This window comes from Oryctolagus cuniculus, chromosome 6 (genome assembly GCF_051225735.1).
Source record: "Oryctolagus cuniculus isolate XC-2025 breed Fujian yellow rabbit chromosome 6, ASM5122573v1, whole genome shotgun sequence".
Lineage (NCBI taxonomy): Eukaryota > Metazoa > Chordata > Mammalia > Lagomorpha > Leporidae > Oryctolagus > Oryctolagus cuniculus.
The window spans coordinates 40,468,672-40,488,919 of NC_142872.1; the positions used below are offsets into that span (position 1 = coordinate 40,468,672).

General features: G+C 39.6%; 1 long non-coding RNA gene across 3 annotated transcripts in view; it reads left to right on the forward strand.

Moving 5' to 3' along the window:
- Positions 1-20,248, forward strand: part of LOC138850198 (uncharacterized) — a 359,276-nt gene that overhangs the window by 326,400 nt on the left and 12,628 nt on the right. For all 3 annotated transcript variants that reach the window (XR_016235392.1, XR_016235388.1, XR_016235378.1), the window contains one exon: positions 12,579-12,658. This is a non-coding gene — a long non-coding RNA (uncharacterized LOC138850198). The remainder of the gene's footprint in view (positions 1-12,578; positions 12,659-20,248) is intronic.

Below are 20,248 nucleotides of genomic sequence, written 5' to 3' on the forward strand. Positions count from 1 at the left end.
CATTTGAAAGAGTTATCTCTACCACCACAATAGCTAAGATGTGGAATCAACCCATATGTCCATCAGCTGAAGACTGGACAAAGACATGATGGAATATATGTACATGATGGAATACTACTCAGTCATAAAATAGAATGAAATCCTGTCTTTTGCAACAAAATGCAATTAGATACCATTCTGCTTAGTGAAATAAGCCTGTCCTAAAAAGGCAAATATCATCTTTCTCTGATTTGTGGTAACTAATATACAGAGTCTAAAAAATGAAATATGTCTGAGAGGAATTAGCATTTTGAGATTTGGTTATTGCTTATAGCCCTTGTCTATATTCCTGAGGAACAGGGATTTTTCTACTTACTTGTGAATTCTCTATTTAGTGGCGGTTAAGCTTGTGATTAAAAAGTAAACTGAAAGTATTTCATTATAAAAATTAAAAGGAAAATAAGGAAGAAAGGAGAGGGTAGGATGGAGGGAAGTAGGGGAGGTAGGGTGGGAGGTATCAATATATTTTTAAAACTGTGTATAAGAAGTATGTGAAATGTATTCTCCTTATATAAGTAAAAAATAAAAATGATATTTCAAAGCCCAAGTCTCTATAGCCTTGGTTTGTAATTCCCATCTGTAAATAAAGGCTTTTGTGAACCCTGGAGCCTCAAGATCTGAAACAGAATGCTCTCAGCTTGAAGAGAAAAAAGTTAATCAGTAGGTTGTAGTGTAAGTGCTTCTTGTGACATTATGGTGTGGCTTGAGGTTCCTATATTTCTAATAAGTCATATGTAAGTGAGTTTAGGGAGATCGTAAGAATTTTTTTAAGATTATTTATTTATTTCAAAGGCAGAATTACAGGCAGAGAGGGAGGGAGAGAGAGAGAGAAAGACAGAGAGAGAGAGAAAGAAGTCTTCAGTCTTCAATCTACTGGTTCATTCTTCCAATTATTGCAATAGCTGGAGCTGGGCCAATCTGAAGCCAGGAGCCAGGAACTTCTTTGGTGTGTTACATGTGGGTTCAGGGGCCCACACACTTGGACCATCTTCTGCTGCTTTCCAAAATGCAATATCAGGGAGCTGGATCAGAAGTGGAGCAGCCAGGACTCAAACTGGCACCCATATGGATGCCAGCACTGCAGGTGGGAGCTTTACCCATTATGCCGCAGCACTGGTTCCAGTCATAAGAATTTCAGCATCATTTTTTGAATACCAACAAAAGGTATAAACTAGCTACTGATATTTATTAATCCTTCCTCAGTGGCAAGCACTGTGCCAATTCCTTCAAATGTATTTCTTTCTTTCAGTCATCACAGTACATGACACTTTTATATCTGTTTATTATCTGTCTCTCAAGATTGGAATGTCTGTTCTGCAGTCACGGGAACTTTTGGTTTACTCCTATGTCCTCAACTCCCAGAAAAGTGTCAACCATGTAGAAGATACTAAGTTAATGTATACTGATAAATGAAGTAGACAGTAGGCTATGTTTGTTCATTACTTTACGAATATGGCAACTGAGGCTTAAACTAATTTGTCCAAAATAACTGTGTCAGTTATTTTTTGCTTCAGTTGATGGAAAACCAGCTTTGATTTAAATAAATGGGCAATTTTTCCCCCTCACACAGGAATTCTGGTGGTACTGTTGATAATGATTCCACTTCAGTGATTCTACTAAGGAGCCAAGTTCTTGCTGTGGTCAGCTCTGCCTCTTCCAGCCACAGTTTGTTGACCTTTCTTCATTTATGATAATATACTTACACATCCAACATGGCTATGACCTGATGTGCTTGTTTTAAGCAGCAAGTACTAGTCACCTGTGTCTCTTATCCAGAAGAGTGAAATTCATCCCAGAAGGCCCTGGCTGATTTCCACTTACGTCTCAGTGGCTTGAGCTGTGTCACATGACCACCCCTAGCTGAAAGGGAGGCTAGAAAAAAATGGATACTTGACTTTCTCTAGCTCTACCGAGGAGACAAAAATGAAAGAGGGGTTCACAATAGGTGTATGTTAGCCAACAAATGTATCTTCTGTGGACAAACAGGTAGTAGCAGTGGAACCAGGGTTGGAACACAGGTTTATTTATCTCCAAAGTCCTTGCATTTATAGACCAAAATTTACTGGCATGACTTTTACTCTTGATCTATTAGAAATTGACCAACTTGGGAATGTTTGTTCTCTACCAAGACCTAGCTTCTTAATCTGTAGAATGGGACAGGTTAAATGAAATCTGTAGTCCCTGCTAGCAGTAAGGTCATATGACCACATGTCTCAGTCTGGCTGAAAACCACTTTTAAAAGCCAAAAACAGAAGATCAGTTTAGTGTACATTAAGTAAAGATTTCAATCGTTTGCACCCCCATAGAAACACAAAGTGAAATATACTGTTTGAGTACTCGTTATAGCATTAAGCCTCAGTGTACAGCACGTTAAGGACAGAGATCCTACATGAGGAGTAAGTGCAAAAAAAAGAAATTATCAATTCCCAACTTGACTCTCACTGGGATTAAACATGACAATAGGTCTGATCTGATTTCATCATCATTTAAAAAAAATCATCTATTATTTTTCACTTTATGTTTCTGTGTGGGAGCAAACTGTTGAAATACTTACTTAAGGTATACTAAGCTGATCTTCTGTATATTAAGATAATCGAAAATGAATCTTGATGTGAATGGAAGGGGAGAGGGAGTGGGAAAGGGGAGGGTTGTGGGTGGGAGGGACGGTATGGGGGGGGAAGCCATTGTAACACATGAGTCGTACTTTGGAAATTTATATTCATTAAATAAAAGATAAAAAAAAGCCAAAAACAAATCAAAATAAAAATCACCATTTCAGCCAAGTAATATATTTTCCAGGATCTGAATGCATAAAGTAGAATTGATTTTTCTTTGTTTGTTTTCATAGATGGTGGTGTGTGCATTTCTGTGTGTTCCTTTGAGATATCTGATTCAGTTTTTGGTGGTGAATGGAGATTGATTTTTGTCTGTTGTGGGCAGAAAAGTGCAATTGTTGTCGAAGCTCCTGCTTAAATATTTCTTCCTTCATCCTCTCCTATTTTTGGCTTCCTTAATAGCTGAGGCTTGGGAGTCTTTACAATTGAGCATTTGATTGCATTTTGCTACCGCGATTCCTCCTGTAGAGTTGGGAACCATGGAAAATGAGTGCTGATCCCATGGCTTTCATCAGTGGTGGGGCCCGCAGAAAGTGCATCTGCTTCTCTGGGTCTCAGTCTCATTTAAGAAGAGACCTGGCTGGAAGGGATGATCTGAACCTTAGGAGCCTGCCCATTGTGCTGTTGACATATCTGAGGAGTATGGGAAAACAAAACAGATTCCGATTAGGGAGAAGAACATATTAACCTTATTTCCTTCATCTCGAAAATTGTTATGTAGATCAAAAGAGAAAATGGAAAATAATAAATAACTTTGTGAAATAATAGCTACTGTTTTTATAAACACTCTTAAAATTCCAGGCTAGACATTTTATTCCCCTGAAAATAGCTCATTAGTGTTTAGGAAATGCAGAGCAATGCGTTGGTAACTTTAGCAAAATGTGACACCCAGTGATGTGGAAAGAGCGGTGGAGGCAGAAGCAGACCCGTCTGGGTTTACTTGCTAGCTGAGTCACACAATAGCTTTGTGACTGAGGTCATGTTATTTTTCTCCATAGTCCTCAGGTTTCCTTCTTGCAACATCAGGATTAAGTAAATCAACATCACAAGGTTATGAGGAGGTTAAAATAAGCACATTTCAAATGAAAAGAACTGCGTACAATGGCTGGCGCATGGTAATGGTTCAATAGAAGTTATTTTTCATCCTTTCTCTTTGGTGCTGCATCTAGAACCAAACAAAAAAAATTGGCAACTTTCAGTTTTCTGTATGAAAATGTTCCTCTCTTGGGGCACAGCTACTTTAGATCGGGCTACACACACAGTCTGCTGCATCCCAACTCTTCTGGCCATCAGGGGCTTTGTTGTTTCAGAGGTGGTAGCATGAGTCTTGAGTAGTCAGGATCCCTGTGTTCCCATTCTGTCCTCTTTGGCTTATGATGTTTGAGATATTGGGGATTTAATTTCTATTGTCCTTAGCTTACACATCTGAAAAATGTTACTACTCATTTTAGGGGCTTTTTATTAATTCTAATAATTTAAACATGCTTGGCACTCTCTAGGACACGATGAAAATATAAGCTATCACTTCTGTAAATCATTTATCTTTAAATTGGCACCTTCTTTATTTGTCCAAGTTATTTTTGAATTTCAAGGTCAGAGTCATCCTACCTGTTGTAAGAAAACATTCTTCTGTCCCAACACTCTTGGATCTACCTCATCCATAACTTTTCAGAGTCATAGCCACTTGGGGTCACTCAGGGGCACTTGGCATTCCTGCCACATGCTGTTAGTTAGTTCTCACCACAGCTCCCTGAGTTGGTATTGATAATGCTTCTTATATATTATTCTATTTCGGAGCCCTTATCCATGTAACTCTCATACTTGATAGCTGAAAAAAATATGCTAGTTCTACTGGTTATCTATGTTACTTTTTTATTATTCAGGATTATTGATTTTTCATTTAAGAGCAATATATTTTTATTTACAATTTACTTATTTGTTACAGAAATACATACTCATTTTCTATATTTAACAGGTTCATAGAGTTACTTTTGGCGAATATGTCTTTCCTCCCATTTTTGTTCCCTGGTTTTTGTGGAGTTTCTTGATCTCTTTGTAGATTCTGGTTATTAACCCTTTATCTGTTGCATAGTTTGCAAATATTTTTTCCCATTCTGTCGGTTGTCTCTTCACTCTCCTGACTGTTTCTTTTGCAGTACAGAAACTTCTCAATTTGATGCAATCCCAATAGTTGATTTTGGCTTTGACTGCCTGTGCCTCCCGGGTCTTTTCCAGAAACTCTTTGCCTGTGCCAATATCTTGAAGGGTTTCTCCAATGTTCTCTAGTAACTTGATGGTGTCAGGTCGTAGATTTAGGTCTTGAATCCACGTTGAGTGGATTTTTGTGTAAGGTGTAAGGTAGGGGTCTTGCTTCATGATTCTGCACGTGGAAATCCAATTTTCCCAGCACCATTTATTGAATAGACTGTCCTTGCTCCAGGAATTAGTTTTAGATCCTTGATCAAATATAAGTTGGCTGTAGATGTTTGGGTTGATTTCTGGTGTTTCAATTCTGTTCCATTGGTCTATCCATCTGTTTCTGTACCAGTACCATGCTGTTTTGATTACAACTGCCCTGTAGTATGTCCTGAAATCTGGTATTGTGATGCTTCCGGCTTTGTTTTTGTTGTACAAGATTGCTTTAGCTATTCGAGGTCTCTTGTGCCTCCATATGAATTTCAGCACCATTTTTTCCAGATCTGAGAAGAAGGTCTTCGGTATCTTGATTGGTATTGCATTGAATGTATAAATTGCTTTTGGGAGAATGGACATTTTGATGATATTGATTCTTCCAATCCATGAGCATGGAAGATTTTTCCATTTCTTGGTATCCTCTTCTATTTCTTTCTTTAAGGTTTTGTAATTTTCATCGTAGAGATCTTTAACGTCCTTGGTTAAGTTTATTCCAAGGTATTTGATTGTTTTTGTAGCTATTGTGAATGGGATTGATCTTAGAAGTTCTTCCTCAGCCATGGCATTGTCTGTGTATACAAAGGCTGTTGATTTTTGTGCATTGATTTTATACCCTGCTACTTTGCCAAACTCTTCTATGAGTTCCAATAGTCTCTTAGTAGAGTTCTTTGGGTCCCCTAAATAAAGAATCATGTCATCTGCAAAGAGGGATAGTTTGAGTTCTTCCTTCCCAATTTGTATCCCTTTAATTTCCTTTTCTTGCCTAATAGCTCTGGCTAGAACCTCCAGAACTATATTGAATAGCAGTGGTGAGAGTGGACATCCCTGTCTGGTCCCAGATCTCAGTGGAAATGCTTCCAACTTTTCCCCATTCAATAGGATGTTGGCTGTGGGTTTTTCATAGATTGCTTTGATTGTATTGAGGAATGTTCCTTCCAAACCCAGTTTGCTTAGAGTTTTCATCATGAACGGGTATTGTATTTTATCAAATGCTTTCTCGGCATCTATTGAGATAATCATGGAGACAATCAGGAAACTGTTCTCTGTTCTTTGATGGCTGCAGCCAGAACTGGTCTATATACAGTTGTCCCTTGCTATCTGTGGAGAGAGTAGTTCCATGATAATATGCAGATGCCAAAATCTGCAGTTGCTCAAGTATTTAGTATAGAATGTTGTTGTGGGCTGGCATTGTGGCACAGCTGTTTCAGCCACTGTTTCTGATACCGGCATCCCACTTCAGAGGGCTGGTTTGAGTCCTGGCTGCTCGGCTTCCAATCTAGCTTCCTACTAATGCACCTGGAAAGACAGCAGAAAATGGCCCAAGTATGTGGGGTCCTGCCACCCATGTGGGGCAACAGGGTGGAGTTCCTAGCTCCTGGATTTAGCCTGGACCAGACTTGCTGCTGTGGGCATTTCAGGAGTAAACCAGAGGATGGGAAACCTCTCTCTTTCCCTCTCTATGTCTGTCTGTCTGTCTGTCTCTCTGATGCTCTGCCCTTCATATAAACAAAATTGTATAATATTTGCATATAATCTATATTCTCCGGTGTATTTTAATCACCCCTAGATTACATGTAATCCATAATAAAATGTAAATGTTATATACATAGTTGCTATGCTCTGTTGTTGAAACAGTAATGATAAGGAAAACAGTCTGTGTATATTCAGTTCAGATTCAGTTTTTTTTTTTTAAATATTTTCAATCTGAAATTGATTGAATCCATGGATGCAGAACTCCTAGTCATGGAGATTTCTATCTTCTTTCCTTGTAGTGTTTGGTTTCTCATATGTCCTTGTGTTTTTGCTTATGTGTTATGGGCAAACATCTTATAACTCCCTTTTCAATATTAAAGGATAGCCTTTTTTGGTATTTCATGGTTTATTTAAACAATTACATCTTAATTAAAAATGTTAATGTGATAATTGTAGATTGAAGTGGGATTGCAAGAATAATATAGAGAGGTCTTATGTAATACCCTTTATCTAATTTTCCTCAGTGGCAGCATTTTACAAAGCTGTAGTACAACCTCACAACCAGTAAATTGACATTGGTACAGTACACTGATCTCATTCACATTTACCCGATTTTATTTGTATTCTTTGGTATGCATATATGAGTGTATCATATTCAGTTGAGTGTATTTATATCTGGATAGCTAATTCAGTGTGACTTTATCATGTGTAGGTTCATGTATTCAGCACTGCAGTTAAGACACTGAATAAGGACTTTGCAGTTGCCCGCATATGTTCACAGCCCAATCCCATTCATCTCTTCCCTGTCAACCACTAATCTTTCTCAATTTCTAAATTTTTTTGTCATTTAGAAAATGTTATAGGAATTGAGTCAAACAGAGTTTTATCTTTTAGGATTGGCTTCTTTTTCAACAACTGTAATTCCCTGGGGAGTCGTTCAGTTCTTTGTATCAGCAGTTTGCTCCTTTTCTATTGCTGTGTGTGTATGTATGTGCCACAGTTGTCTCACTATTCATCCGTTGAAGGACATCTGCTGTTTCCAGTTTTTTATTATTATGAATAAAGCTGCTATGAGGTTTCATACATGGGGTATTTGTAAACAAGTTTCTAGTTTTTTGTGATAAATGCCCAAGTGTGTGATTGCCAGTTTGCCTGATAATTGCATGGTTAGTTTTATAAGACACTGCTACACTCTTAAACAGTGACTATACCATGTTAAATTCCCATTAAAAATGTATAAATGATCTAGTTACTTTGCTGCCATCCTAGTATTTGGTGGTGTCACTATGTTTCATTTTAGTCACTCTTATTGGTGTACAATGATTGCCATTGTATTTTAATTTGCATTTCCCTGATGGCTAATGATATTGAACATCTTTTCATGTGCATTTGTCATCTAAATATCCTCTTAATTAAAATGTTTGTGTCTTTTGCCAATATTTTAAAAAATTAATTTTTTGAGAGGCAGAACAGCAGAGAGAAAGGAACACACACACACACACACACACACACAAGAGATCTTTCATTTGGTGCTTCATCCCTCAAATGAAACAACAGCCAGGTCTGGACCAGGGCAGAGAACAAACCAGGAGCTCCATCCTGGTCTTCCACATGGTGGCAGAGGCCCAAGTACTTGGAGCATCTTTGGAGCTGCCTTTCCTGGCACACTAATAGGAAGCTGGACTGGAAGTGGATCAGCTGGGATTCAAACCCATCGTGCTCTGCTACGGGATGCTCACATTGTTAGCAGTGGCTTGAGAATCCTGGCCCCCTTACTGTCTTAATTACTGTAATACACAATAAGTCTTGAAATCAGGTAGACTTATTCTGTATACTTTATTCTTATTTGTTGAGGTTGTTAGTGTTTTAAGTATTCTAGGAACTGTCCCTCTTCACATTAATTTCTGAATAAACTTGTCCGTGTCTCTAAAATCTTTGCTGGGGTTTTGATAGTAATTGCATCAAACTTGTAGACAAATTTTAGGAAATCTCTATTTTTACTATGTTGGCTATTTACTATGGACAGGGTCTGATCTCCATTTATTTAGGCCTTTTTTTGATTTGTTTCATTATCATTGTGTAAATTATAGAATATATGTACTCCATACATGTTTTGCTAAGTTCACATAGAAGTGAATTTTGTTTTCAGAGATGTTGTATATGGTACTGTTTATAATCTCCATTTCTCCTGGCTCACTGTTAAAATATAGATTTGTGATTAATGTTAGTGGTTTGTTTTTGTTGCCTGCAAGTTTATTGAACTCACTTGTTGCTGGAAAGTTATAGGCATTATTTTTAACAGATCCACTGGGATTTTCTACATAGACACATTATCATCACATCATCTACAAATGGGGTTGGGAGTAATTTTATTTCTTCTTCTCTAATATGCATGCCCTTTGTTTCTTTTTTCTTGCCTTATCACAGTAGCTAGAAATTCCTGTACTATACTGAATAAAAGTGTTGAAAGAACATATACTTGGGCCAGTGCCGTGGCTCACTTGGTTAATCCTCCGCCTCAGTGCCGACATCCCATATGGGCACTGAGTTCTAATCCCAGTTGCTCCTCTTCCAGTCCAGCTCTCTGCTGTGGCCCGGGAAGGCAGTGGAGGATGGCCCAAGTGCTTGGGCCCTGCACCTGCATGGGAGACCAGGAGGAGGCACCTGGCTCCTGGCTTCAGATCGGTGCAGGGTGCTGGCCATAGCAGCCAGTGGATGGAAGACCTTTCTCTCTGTCTCCTCTCTCACTGCCTAACTCGGCCTGTCAAATAAAAAAAAAATAAACAAAAAGGAAGTACATATCCTTTCCTTGTTCCTTGTCTTAGAAGACATTCAGTTTTTGCCTTGTGGTGTTAGCAAAAAGGTGGCCTCATTTTTTTTTTTTTTTTTTTTTTTGGACAGGCAGAGTGGACAGTGAGAGAGAGAGACAGAGAGAGAAAGGTCTTCCTTTGCCGCTGGTTCACCCTCCAATGGCCGCCGCTGCAGCCGGCGCACCGCGCTGATCCTGGCAGGAGCCAGGAGCCAGGTGCTTTTTCCTGGTCTCCCATGGGGTGCAGGGCCCAAGCACCTGGGCCATCCTCCACTGCACTCCCTGGCCATAGCAGAGAGCTGGCCTGGAAGAGGGGCAACCGGGACAGAATCCGGCGCCCCAACCGGGACTAGAACCCGGTGTGCCGGCGCCGCAAGGTGGAGGATTAGCCTATTGAGCCACGGCGCCGGCAGGTGGCCTCATTTTTTAAACAACAGCTGGGTAATATGCCATTGTATGTTTGTACAAATAATTGAGTTCTCCAGTTTTTTATTGGTTGGTTTTTACTTCCAGTCTTTTGTGTTATAATGCTCTCATATGCATGTTATTTTCTTAAGTTTGTACATATATATTTTTTTAAAGATTTATTTATTTATTTGAAAGTCAGAATTACACACACACACACACACACGCACAGAGAGAGAGAGAGAGGTCCTTCATCCAATGGTTCACTCCCCAGATTGCTGCAATGGCCGGAGCTGTGCTGATCCAAAGCCAGGAGCCAGGAGCTTTCCCCCCGATCTCCCACATGGGCTCAGGGGCCCAAGGACCCGGGCCATCCCCCACTGCTTTACCAGGCCATAGCAGAGAGCTGGACAGAAAGTGGAGCAGTCGGGTCTCAAACTGGGGCCCATATAGGATACCAGCACTTCAGGCCAGGGCATTAACCCACTGCGCCACAGTGCCAGCCCCCTGTACATGTATTGATAGGATAAATTCCTGTCTTTGCTTCTTAAAATATTCCTTTGAAGCTTTTTCCTCATAGCAGCTTAAGCAAAAACCCTCTAGCTACCTTTGCTAACTTGTTTCTCTCACTCACACCCAGAGTCTGCTCAGTTGCCCACATAGCTCACTCCCTCGCTCTCTTCAGGCATCTGCTCAGTCTTTCTTTGATCCAGGTGGCCTGCCCTGAATGCCCTCATTCTACTTTGGAATTCTCCCTTTTCCTTAACATGTTTTTTTTTTTTCTGTATGCTGTTTACCAATATTGAAGTATTATTCATCCACTTGTTTGTTTATTGTATGTCTTCCCTTAAAAGAACATAAGCATCATGAGGAAATAGGCTTCGGTCTTTCTTTCCTACTGTATCTCCAGCACTTCCAACAGTGTTCAATAAATATTTGTTGGTTAAGCTAGTGGGTGAACTACTGGACCAAGTGCTGTGTGCATTTAAAAGGTGGTAGATATCAGCAAACTACTCTTATAACTACTAATGATATGAGAGAGTCTTACTCCCTCTGATAATGTAGGAGAACTCATTCCTTTGGGCACAGAAGCTAGTGAGTTAGTTTTATATCCTGACTCCCCAAAGTAGACTTGATGTGTTCAACCCTCACACATTTACTATGACTCCAGGACAAATTTCATAAAGAATCCAAATAGTTCCGGTTGTTTTTACAATAAAACAACTTAAGTGAGCTTTCAAGGTCTGGGTCTTCATACAATTTCACAGACAAGGAGATTCTGCTGAAGTGCTCACGCAGTGTGTCTGTGTCCTGTTTACACTGGAATGCCGATACAGCTGACCTTGTCTTTCCATTAGATAGGAGGCCCTCTTCCCAGGGACATTTTGTTCTTTAGCAGGTCTATTTGCTTGGCAAAAACTTTCCCCTGAACTCCCAGAACCACTTATGGAGTTGTAGTAGGGTTGGGTGTAGGGATGTCATGTGTGTAAATTAAACTACTCCAGGAACTAGACCAGAGGGCAGGAGCCTTATAACAACTAACTATAGTAAGGAGCTAAGTAAATAAATGAGTATATATATATATATATATATATGTATATAAATGAGTTTATATATAATAACATTTATATTATAGGTAAATAGTATTTATATAATAAATGTCTAATTATATTAATTTTAAAGATTCTATTTATTTATTTGAAAGGCAGAGTTGCAGAGAAAGAGAAAGAGATAGAGAGGTCTTCTATCCATGGGTTGACTCCTCAAATGGCCCCAGTGGCCAAGCCTGGACCAGACTATAGCTAGGAGTATGGAATTCTATCTGCGTCTCCCACATGAATAGCAGAGGGCCAAGTACTTAGGCCATCTTTCTCTGTTTTTTTCCGGGTGCATTATAAGGGAGCTGGATTGGAATTGGAGCAGCTGGGACAAAACCAGAATTCATATGGAATTCCCATGTTGCAGGCAACATTGTAACCCACTATGCCACAATGCCAGCCCCTGGTATAAAATTGATAATAATTGCATGTTAATTTAATGTCTGTGCTATTGCTAGTCATGCTTTTAGAACAGTGTTGAATATTAATATCATGTTTTACAAACCATAAAGTGATTTTGCTTGATTTCCAAATAGCACCCATCCCAGGAGAAGGGTCTCCAGGGGATCGGGCTATAAAGAAGATGGCCATGTTTTCCAAGTGTCTCATTTAGAATATTAACATATTAAACAAGTTTCTTAGCAACAGAAGTCTTCCTAAAGCCTCGTCAGAGCCTCGAGGTTCTGAATGTGATTTGTGAATATGTAATAGGAAAAACCAAGTGGAGTGTTAGCTGATTTATTTGGACCACTCCTTTATTCTCTAAAGCATATCATGGTCCCGGGGCTTCAGGGAACAGGCTTTTGGGCCTTTTTGCCCAGGATAAGCACTTGGGGAAGGCTGATCTCTTATTCTGGTCCTGATTCTTGACGATGGTTTCAGTTCAGAGCTTTCCTCTGAAGAGAGAAAATTGACACGCTGCTTTGATTTTCAGGACAAAGCACATAGGATTTTTCCTGGAAGGCTGATGATTTATTTAGGACATTTGAAGTTGGGAAACATCTCCAGAAGGTCTGGGTGACTCAGTTGTATGGATTGTTTGATCTTCTAATGAGCTGTCCGTCTTAATTCATTTTTCACTGGTTGGCATAGCCAGCCACGCTTCCTGTTTGGCAGAACCTGTTCAGGTGAGATCAGCAGAAAAAGCAAGGGGCTGCAAGTGGCTAATGAAGCCCTTAAATTTGCGCTTCATCCTCATCTTTCTCTCACCCACATTTCCTGTTCTAGATGCTGTCATCAGGAGAGGAAAAGCTAGTGAACTGAAATGTGCGGCTGCTGCTGGGGAGAGAGAAGCGTGTGGACAAGAGGTAGGAAGGTTTGGAGGGTGAAGACTTATTCCCAACTAGAAGGATCAGGGAGTCTTCAAGGGGAAGGTAGACATGGAGTTAAAATGCCAACTTTGGAGGAGATCAAATTTATCATCGTTATGAGAGGATAATCTATCAGAATTTAAATGTGCATATCTTAATGTAAGATTCCATAGAATTCCATTATAGCTTCACTTCTAGGTAGGAGCTGTTACCTATATGGAAATCCTCATACTAGAGTGAAGACTCATATTTATCAACAGTGAATTATGGCATGTTGTCATAATAGAATATTACAGAGACAGGAAGAAGGATAAGATGTCTCTGCATGTATTAAAGTGAAATTATGTCCATTATACATTCAAGGGAAAAATCAAGACAACATTTATTTGTGTAGCTACCACTTTTATAAAAAAGGTAAATACTCCATAGCTTTTAAAGTAGATTATAGACTGGAATATAAACTTAGATTAAGCTAATAATAGTGGTCATGTCAGGAGACACTGGGAAAAATTTCATGCCCTGTATTATATCTAATATTTATCTAAATGTAATAAGTACATAGAACCTTTGTGGTTAGAAAATAATGATAATATTTTAAAAGTTTTATTTATTTACTTGAAAAACAGAGAGATAAAGAGAGAGAGAGAGATTCCATCTGCTGGTTCATTCCCCAGTTGTCTACAACATTCAGGGCTAGATTAGTCCAAATCCAGGAGCCAGGAGCTCCATCTGGGTCTCCCATGTGGGTGGCAGAAACCCAAGTACTTGGTCATCATCATCTGCTGCCTAGGTACATTAGCAGAGAGTTGGGTTGGATGCAGAGGCGGGACTTGATCCCCAGCACACTGATGTTGAATGCAGGTATCCAAAGCTTAATCCACAGTACTTGCCCAAGAATTTTTAAAAATATAGTTTAAGTTTAGTTCGCGTGGCAGATTCTCTTTTTCTCAGTCCTGTGGGGAATTAATGCTCTTAGGAATCCCAAAATACAAAGGGTTATGTGTAATTTCTTTTTCTTTTTATTTCTTCTCTTTCCCTATTTCCTTTAGTCTTCTCAGAATCTACTTTTTGAATCTTAGTTGTTCCTTCCAACAACCAACACATTTGCCCTTGTGTAATTTTTGAGTTTGTTTTTCTGTAACTCCCTCTATCTTTCTTATATAAATGCAACCCTGCAGATGACTCTGAGGTTTCAGATATTTTTCCCATTGCTGTGCCCAGTAGGCTACTTCCTGGGTGAATATTCTACTACGACACATCTACTTTGTGGCATGCACCCTTCGCTCCCAACCTGTAAAATGAGAGAAGAGAATTCAATCCTCTCTAAGGATCTTTCCTAGGCTAATATTCTGTGGTTGTGCGCAAGGTTATATTTACTTATAGCTTCAAGGTTTTCTGGCTTTCTAGCACTTTTACTGGCTGCAGAAGGAAACATTTTAAAATCACATTTCTTAAAGACATACTGTCAGTGAGGTAGCATTGGGAGTAAGGAAATTGCAAATCTTGACTTTGCTACGGCCTCATCTTGTGATCTTGGGCCATTCTTGGTACCTGCTTGGGTCTCAGTTTTCTTGGTATAGCAGTGGCAGTGTCTGCTTATATCCCACCTCATTATAAGGAGAATTTGGGGGATGAGTATGACTTTCATCTCAAGGGTGTGATAAGAATGAAATGGGCAAAGAGGTGAAAGTGTTTGCATCAATATAGAGAAGACTTACTCAACCTTGCACTACTGTCATTTTGAGCCAGGTACGTCTTTTTTGGGAGCCATCCTGTGTATTATAGGATGTTTAGCAGCATCCCTAGCCTCTCCTTACTAAAAGCCAGTATTTCACCCCCTCCCCAACTGTGACAATGGAAAATGGCTCCAGGTAGTTCCTTTCATTCCCTGCTTGAAAACTACTGGAGTCACGGATATATAGACTTCAAGAGCGTTGTTGATTATATGACTACTTTGAGAGGGAACAAATAAAAAGAAGAAAAAAAGGCCTCTAAGTGCAATTCCAGAGCGTGCCAGTGGTGATGACTCCAGTGAGGAACAGGAGATGATACACGAGAGAAGACAGTGCCAAATAGAGAATCATTTCTGGGCAGTCACAGGCCCTGTGGGAACTGTCTGTGTTCTGAAGAAAGATGAAGAGATCAATCTTGTTGAGGACCCCTCCCGCTGTGGCACAGGAGAGTAGGGGTTTACAGCTCTTGCCAGTTTCACATTACAGATGGTGATGAAAGGGAGATCTCAGAGAAACGTGAAGGACACGGCTTCTTCAACAAGGTCAGAGGCATACAGGGCTTCGTGGAGAACAGAAGGCGTTTAGTCTTATTCAAGCGCTATGCTGATCAGTGTGCTAGTCTTCATTCTGTTAGCCACTTGACCTTGCACAACTCCTTTTTCTTCTCTGAGCACTTGTTTCCTTCTTTCTTCTTGGATTCCAGAAAACTGAACTCCTTACTGATAGCACAATAGTTGTGAGAGAGACTCATCATTGATTTATACAGAACTCCACTGCGCTCTATGTGTGGTGCTTCATGTACGCTTGTAGCAACCCCATACATCTAATGTTTTCCCATTTAGTGTATGAGGGAGCTGAAGGAGAGAGAGACTTTAAACCTTCCTTTTCCTGCCTTGAGTCTGTGATTCTCAACCACCGCTTGAAATGTCACATTCTCAGCAAAGAATCTAACAGGACCCAACCCTCTGAGTTACTATGGAGGGTTTACCTTTCTTTTTCAGCTGCTCATCCTTGAGCAATTTCAAGTCAAGAGCTTCGTAGCATGTGTTGTGTGGTTCTCAAGCTACTGTGCCTTAATCTTAAAGACTAAAACACTAAGGTGGAAGTTTACATACCAGGGCCCACCTGGACTGCAGGAGAGCAAGTCAAGAATCTGAATCAGTGAGAAATATGGATCTTTCCATATTTATTTTATTTTATTTTATATGGATCTTTCCATATTTATTTAATGAAAAGTAATTCATATACTTCTACACTTGGATTTACAGAAACGGAGAAATATTTTCCCAGGGTCTTGGATTTTGGTAAAAGAAAAGGAAAGCACAGAAAGAGTAGAACTTGTTTACGTGCACAGAATGCCAACAGCAGAGCGAGGCTGAGACTGTGCTCTGGCTTCGGATCTGTGTCCTGCCCTCGTACCAGTGGGATGCCATGGAGGTTAGGGATTGGAGTGCAGCTGCTGGCATCACACTGGGAAGTGAGGTCAGGGGAAAAGTCACTGTGCCTCATGATTCTCCTTTTCCTGCACTGCAGAAGGGAATAACAAGAGTTCCTACCTCAAAGGGTGATTCTGGGGAGTAAAGGAAATTAAGTGCAGAAAGCCTGTAGCCTGACTCATAGTACTGACTCAACAAATATTAGCAGTTATTATTATTTTAGAAAAACTTTTAGGAAAATTTCTAGCTATATGTTTTGTGTTTTTTTTTTCTTAGAGTGCAACATATATCATTTGAAATTTTTACATGCAATAAAATCTACTGTTTTAAAGACAATTTTAAAGAGTTTTGGGAAATTTATAGTTATATAATTAGCACCACAATCAAAATGTAAAACAGTTCTATTACCTCCAAGACATTGCACTGCCACTTTATTTTTATTTAAAAGGCAGAGACAGGAGGGAGGGAGGGAGGGAGGGAGAGAGAGAGAGAAATCAATCTGCCATCTGCTGGTTCATTCCCCACATGGTTGAGAATTCTTTACATATTCTAGATATAAGTCCATTTTCAGATAAGTTTTCACTTAAGTTTTACCCAGGTCTATGGTTTATCTTTCCATTCTCTGATCAGTATCTTTTGTGAAATAATTTTGAATATTGATGAAATCCAATTTATCCATTTCTTTTTAGAGATCATGCATTAGGTGTTTGTTGTTTCTTAGACATCTTTGCCTAACTTGAAGTCACAGGTTTTCCCCCAGAAATTTTATAGTTTTAAGTTTCCCATTTAGGTCTATCATGCATACATTTTAAGTAAATTTTTGTGTGTGATGTGAAGTATATGCTGAAGGCTTTTTTGCATCTAGATATCCAGTTCCTGTTTTCATGATTGTTGTTACAACATAAGCTATGTAACACTAGTTACAACGGATACTGCTACTGTGACTGATGTATCCCTCATCAGCATCTCAGGAGCGCTGATTTTTTTCTACTACCATGATGGTGATTAAAATTATGACTTTCTGTTTAACTATCCATTGTCTTTCCTCCACATATAATATCAACTATGTAACAATCACTGCTTTAGGTGATGGATTACCAACACTATTGAGTATGTCCTCAAAGAACCCAGGCTAATTAAGAAGGGCAATTATGGAAGAACACAAGTTTATAATGATGACAATGCTGGTATAATGTCTATTTGTCAATCTGAAGAGGAGTTAATTTCTTGGGTCTGAGAAGGAAGGATACATGAAATGGAACCAAGTCAATGCTCTTAATTTCATAGCTCATTTCAATCCTGGAGACAAAATAATAAGGGTTTAATCAAGGCAAAACCATCTCCAGGGATTTCAAAATTGTCTTCTAAACTATTTTGCTAGTGGACCAGGTACCCAGAGGCAGATATAGTACTATGAAGAAATTGTTTACCTATCTCAGTTTTTCACCCTATGGACAATACATCTTGTCTTTCGAACATCTGTAAGCAGAACTTGTCAAAGAAAAATTTGGAAGATTCATTTGAAATATCCAGGCTCATATCACATCAATTTCCTTCCCATTTATGGAATAGTGAAAAGCACATGAGAATGAATCCAGGGTCCACCTTTCTAAGTAGGAAAAGCATAGTTATGTGATCTTCTCTCTTTTTTTCTCTATAATTCCCTTTTAATTAAAAAAAGATTGGGTTTGCCTATCATAGTTTTTTTTACCTTCCAGGGTTATCTTCACTGAATAGAGAAGAAATTGAGAACATGGATCCTTTTCTAGAGTATCATACTGCTTTAAGTATGCTGTGTGTGGTACTCCCCATAGTATTTATTTGCATGCTGTGAGAGGTCTCTGTATGCTAGGTACTCCACTAGGCACTAGGATATAGAGAGACAGTGGTGAGATCAAAGCAGACACAATTCTTACTTAAACTGAGCTTTTGGGTGAGGAGTAGAGTGAGACGATCATCCCAGCATTAATGCACGATTGCAAACCATAAAATCCTGTGTTACACTGATTATGTTCGGTTGAGTTCCTGGATAATTTTACATATATGCAATACATTTCATGGATTTTCCCTTTTCTAAATAGCTCTGTGGTCCTAGGAAAGGGTTGTTTCACAACCAGGGATGAAGAATATTCTCTCTATGTCTCAAAAGATTTGGAAAATAGAGGGCTGGCGCTGTGGCGTAGTGGGTAAATCTGCCGCTTGCACTGCCCGCATCACATATGGGCACTGATTCGAGTGTGTTCCCAAAACATTAATTTAATAGTTTAGAGATCAAAGATAATTTCTGTTTTCATTTCTGTATTATGATTTTAAAAAGCAAGAGTCAATTTATGCTAAAAATTATACATTTATCTCTTTGCAATTGATTTGCAAGCAGTAGAGTCTCTTGATGATCAGAATGGTCATCGTAAACAGTAACCTTTCACTCTTCACGATGCAGTTGGGGAAAGGACTCTGCCCCACTCTGATTGCCCCCTGGCTGTAATATTCTGGGTTCATTTGTCTCTTTTGTGTATCTTTCTTTTTTTTCCCGTATGTTTCTCTTGTTGTCAGCTTTTACCTTCTACTGCATTTGCTGGAATAGTTTCTCTACCCCCCTTTTTTTCTATTTCCAATCTACTATGATTTGAGAAATAAAATCATGACCATTAGAATTGATTGTGAATTCAGAACAGGCTCTGAGACAGAGCAGACACCCTTTTATCACAGTGCATCAGCTCTGTGCATGAAGGCTTTTATATGTTTGAATGTCTAGTGTTGGGTTGTATTAATAGTGACGTTCATCACAAGTGTCTTTAAGTAAATGACTAACATAAGCTACAGACAATGGGGGCCATGTAAGACCTGTTATATTTACACAATGATTTTTACTTTTTAAGGGGCTTTGTTTTTGCCTTGTAACTAACTTCATCTTTGGTAAATCAGAGTGTGGAGAGAGAAGGTGCATATGATGAGCAAACCCAGGTCTCAAGATGTGAAGTGATTTACTTCAGGTTGCTTGGCAAACTGTGGCCATAATTTTGGCTAGAACACTTGTTTCTTTTACATCAGCTTGAAGATTTTAGAAAGATAAGAAACATAGAAACTGAAACTCAGGATGGAGATGCTTCACATTCACCTGTATTGAATTAGTGGAGGAAATCTCTAGTGTTCGAGGAATAAAGACTTAACTTCATTATGGGAAAATCTGAGTTTCTAGATAGGCTTGAATCATCCTTAAAGGCACAGTGCTGGATTTCTTGGTCCCTTGGATATTTTGAAGTCTTATTTTCACTGTCAGAGTAAATTCATCAGTGACTGCCCTGTGGGGAAGTTGGTGAAATGTTAGGAAGAGGGTAGAGAAAGTGTATGAAAGTGAGAGTTTCAGAATTAGGTTGCCATATCCAATACAGAGAAATGCAGCATGTCTTGGTTTGGGCATTAGTTTTTCCTTTTATTTATTTTTTAATTTGTCCAACACATATCTATTTGGAGGTAGATATTCTGCTATGCTCTGAAATTCTAAAGATCAACAAAACATGGCAACTCCTTTGAGCTGCTTACATGCTAGGAGGGTGGAGATTGGACATGTCCTAAATTAGAATGTGGGGATTGTTCTACAGCTGTTAATATATTAAAATTCATTTTGTTAGATGCATAAAATGGGTGGTTTTGTGGTATGTATATCATGTATCAAAAGATCTTTAAAAAGAGCCAGTTAAATCCCAGAGTTGGAGCCTGCATTGTGGCATAGCACGTTAAGCCTCCAGCTGTGACACCTGACTTCCCATAAAGGGGCCAGTTTGGGACCTGGCTGCTCCACTTTCAATCCAGCTCCCTGTTAGTGTGCCTGGGAAAACAGTTAAAGATGACCCAAGTGCTTGGGCCCTTGCGCTCATATAGGAGACTGGGAAGAAGCTCTGGGCTCCTGGCTTCAGTCTGGTCCAGCCCTGGCCACTGTGGCCATTTGGGGAGTGACCCAGCAGATGGAAAATTGATCTCTCTCTCTCTCTCTTTCTCTTTCTCTCTCTCTCACTTGCTCTCCCTTCTCATCCTCCTCCTTCTTTCTGCAACTTTGCCTTTCAAATAGAAAAAAAAATGTAGTGATTACTGCCATAACTGGGGTAAATTCAGAGTGCTATGGAGTTTGGGTAGCATATCCAAATTCTGAGAGATAGAAAGAACCTCTATAAGAAGTGATATGCCAGGGCCGGTGCTGTTGGGCAGCAGGTTAACACTTTGGCCTTCAGTGCCAGGGTCACATATGGGTGCTGGTTTGGGACAGGCTGCTCCACTTCCAATCCAGCTCTCTGCTGTGGTCTGGGAAAGCAGTAGAAGATGGCCCAAGCCTTTGGGCCCCTGCACCTGTGTGGGAGAAGCTCCTGGCTCCTGGCTTCAAATCTGCGCAGCTTCAGTTGTTGTGGCCATCTGGGGGAATG